Consider the following 4,135-nt stretch of genomic DNA (forward strand, 5'->3'; position numbering starts at 1 on the left):
TGTGTCAGTTATGACTGCTGATGGCACTCCTATGCCACTAGCAGGCATTGGTTCTGTCTCCACACCTAACATGTCTCTTTCTGATGTTTATTATATTCCTAATCTTACTTTGAGTCTTGCTTCTGTTAGTCAAATATGTGATCTCGGTTATTCGGTTATGTTTTCTTCCACTTCTTGTTATGTGCATGATCCACATTCCGAGAGGCTGATTGGGACAGGTCATAGACAAGGGGGACTTTATATTTTGGATGACCTGCGACTCCTAGATACTGCAGCCTCCACAACTACTACTGACTTATTATCTAGTTTTCGCTTGAATTCCTTATCTTCTAGTTTTTATCTATGACATTCTCGCCTTGGACATGATTCTGCTTCTAGATTAAAATATTTGGCTTCTACTGGAGCCTTAGAAAAGTTACAAACCTGTGATATCTCATATTGTTGTGATTGTAAACTTGCCAAACTTCCAGTTTTACCGTTTAGTAAAAGTGTTTCTGTTGCATATGCGCCCTTTGATTTAGTTCACTCTGATGTTTGGGGTCCATCACCGGTTCTCACCAAAGGTGGATCTAGATATTATATTTCATTTATTGATGATTACACTCGTTATTGTTGGGTTTATCTTATGAAAAATCGGTCTGAATTTTTTGACATTTATCATATGTTTCGTGCAATGGTCAAAACTCAACATAATTCTATTATAAAATGTTTTCGTTGTGATTTAGGTGGTGAATATACCTCTAATAAATTTTCTGAATTACTTGCTTATGATGGCACCCTCCGCCAAACATCTTGTACTGATACTCCTCAATAAAATGGAGTTGCTGAAAGGAAACACCGTCATATTATAGAGACTGCTCGTTCCCTTTTGTTGTCCGCTTCAGTTCCTAATGAGTTTTGGGGAGAAGCAGTTTTTACTGCTGTTCATGCTATTAATAGAATTCCATCCTCTATCATATCAGGTTTGTCTCCCTTTGAAAAATTGTATGCTTCTACCTCTGATTATCATTCTTTGAAAGTTTTTGGTTCTACTTGTTTTGTTCTTCCCCCTCAAGTAGAGCGCAGTAAGTTGTCTTCTCGTTCAGCGTTGTGTGTTTTTCTTAGTTATGGGGATGGTCAAAAAGGCTATCGTTGTTATGATCCTCATGTAGAAAAACTTTATGTATCTCGTAATGTTGTTTTTCTTGAGCACATCTCTTTTTGGTCCTAATGATTATGCTTCTGGTGATTGTAATGTTGAAAATTGCGGGACAAATACTAATACTCCACATGATGACATCTCTCTTGCCCCCCCGGTTGTTCAACCACCTCCTACGATTGTTGATCCTCCTCGTTACCCCACTCGTCAACGTAAGTCTACTCAGTTACCTGATTTTGTCTATTCCACTTACTCAACTTCGTTTGTTTCTTTCTTAACTTTTATTCACAGTTTGTTTGAGCCCTCTTCCTATAAAGAGAATGTTCTTGATCCTCTTTAGCAGCAGGCTATGGCAGAAGAACTTTCTGCATTGCACAAAACCAATACTTGGGAATTAGTACCTCTTCCTCCTAGAAAACATGCTATTGGGTCTCGTTGGGTATACAAGATCAAAACTAAGTCTGATGGGTCAGTTGAGCGCTATAAAGCACGTCTTGTTGCTAAGGGTTTCTCTCAACAATATGGTATGAATTATGAAGAAACTTTTGCTCCTGTAGCCAAGATGACCACTATTTGTACTCTTATTGCAGTTGCATCTATTCGTCAATGGCATATTTCTCAAATGGATGTCAAAAATGCTTTTTTAAATGGTGAGCTTCATGAAGAAGTCTATATGGTCCATCCGCAAGGAGTTTCTCATAATCAAGGGGAAGTATGTAAGTTAAAAAATGCTCTATATGGTCTTAAACAGGCTCCTCGAGCTTGGTTTGAGAAATTCTCTACTGTGATCACTTCTCTTGGTTTTCGCTCTAGTGAACATGATTCTGCATTGTTTATAAGGTCCACCACTTATGGTCGCATTATACTTTCTCTATATGTTGATGATATGATTATTACAGGTGATGATGTTAGTGGAATCAATGAGTTGAAATTGCAGTTAGCCAAACAGTTTGAGATGAAGGACTTGGGAACTCTTCGCTATTTCTTGGGGATTGAAGTTGCCTACTCTCTTAGAGGCTACCTTCTTTCTCAATCCAAGTACATTGTCAACATTCTTGATCAGGCTCGTCTTTCTGACACTAGAGCAACAAATACTCCTCTTGAGTTGAATGTGAAATATGCTCCTTCGGATGGTGTTCCTTTACCAGATTCCACTTTGTATCGTACTTTGGTTGGCAGCTTAGTGTATCTTACGATTACCAGACCTGACATTGCTTATGTTGTTCATGTTGTTAGTCAGTTTGTTGTCTCTCCCACTACAGTACATTGGGCATCAGTTATTCGGATTCTTCGTTATCTTCGAGGAACTCAATTTCAAAGTCTTCTCTTTCCATCGTCATCCTCATTAGAGTTACGAGCTTATTCTGATGCTGATTGGGCTGGTGACACCACAGATCGTAAATCCACCACAGGGTTCTGTATATTTCTTGGAGACTCGCTTATTTCTTGGAAGAGTAAGAAACAAGACACTGTCTCTCGCTCCTCTACAGAAGCTGAGTATCGTGTTATGTCATCCACTACCACTGAAATAATTTAGTTGCGTTGGCTTTTGTCTGATATGAGTATCTTTCTTTCTGAGCCAAACAAGAGTGCTACTCAAATTGCTCACAACTCGGTCTTTCATGAACTCACCAAACACATTGAGGTTGATTGTCATTTTACTCGTCATCATCTTCAGCATGGAACTATTACTCTACCGTTTGTTTCTTCTTCTTTACAGATTGTTGATTTGTTTACAAAGATACATTCCATTAAACGTTTCCTTTTTTTAGTTGACAAACTCTCGATGCTCCATGTTAATGCATCATGAGTTTGAGCGGAGATGTTAGATAATATTATTATATATTAGTAGTAAGGGTATTTTAGACAATTCTATTCTTTTATATATATACTCATTGTAACCCTATTAACTTTAGTTTTGTTCATTTTATGTTATGAAACTCTAGAGTGGTTGTTTCTCTTCTTCCTCTTTTCATTGTTAACATTCAAATATCGTAATTTTGCTTATTACTCTTTATTATTTTTTTATAGAGACCAAAATTTGTTTTATTATTAAAATTATTATTTTTATTAAAGATTCAAATATTAAAAATTAAAATAAAATCTCTAAAATATTTAACACAAGTTATCACTCTCCCATGTTTATCGTAAAGGTTTAGACAACATTTGTGCGGATCAATTAGATTGGAGAGAATATCATGGATAATATGCACGGGGAGGTCCACGAAACGAAGTTTGGTACTACAGCGAGTTATTCATGGCAGTGTCAAACAATTGGATCAATAAGCCACAAAAACAAACAAAAACAAAAAAGAAAAAATATTATAGTGTTTACTGAAAATTCACTAGTAGAAATTTACCTTTTTAAGTCGGTTAAAATGTACATTTTAAGTCAGTTCCGTGTCCGAGTTAACAGCAAACGACTTAATAAACACGTCTTTTTTAAGTCGGTTAAGTTTAACCGACTTAACAGAGCTTCGTCCTTTTAAGTCGGTTCAACTTAACCGACTTAAACATCATAAATTCAGTTCAACAAGTCATCTTTTTAAGTCGGTTCTTTTGATCAACAGACTTAATAGATAAAGTTAAAATATATATTTTTTTTATAATAATTTTATCATTTTTTTTATGCTCCTACTCCATACATACATAAACACAATATTTCGTATTAAATTTCAAATTAAAATTTTGTACTTTTAACAACAATTTTATATAGCTATATAATAGCCAAAATATACCGTAATAGAAGTTCATACAAAATATAGAGTATAAAGAATGTCTATCATTTCTGATTACTCTTGGCAAGACGAAAAATCATTTAGATGTCAATTAATAAAATTACAAAATCACATTTAGCAATATTCAATAGATATATATTCAAGCACCGTCATTTTCTTCAATTAATTTCAAAATAAAATCCACACAACGTTCTTGAACTTCTTTAATTTGATCCGGATGAAATGATCTCGAGTCGTCAAATATCTGGAAAAAAAAAAA

The sequence above is a fragment of the Cicer arietinum genome, chromosome 1, assembly GCF_000331145.2.
Source record: "Cicer arietinum cultivar CDC Frontier isolate Library 1 chromosome 1, Cicar.CDCFrontier_v2.0, whole genome shotgun sequence".
Lineage (NCBI taxonomy): Eukaryota > Viridiplantae > Streptophyta > Magnoliopsida > Fabales > Fabaceae > Cicer > Cicer arietinum.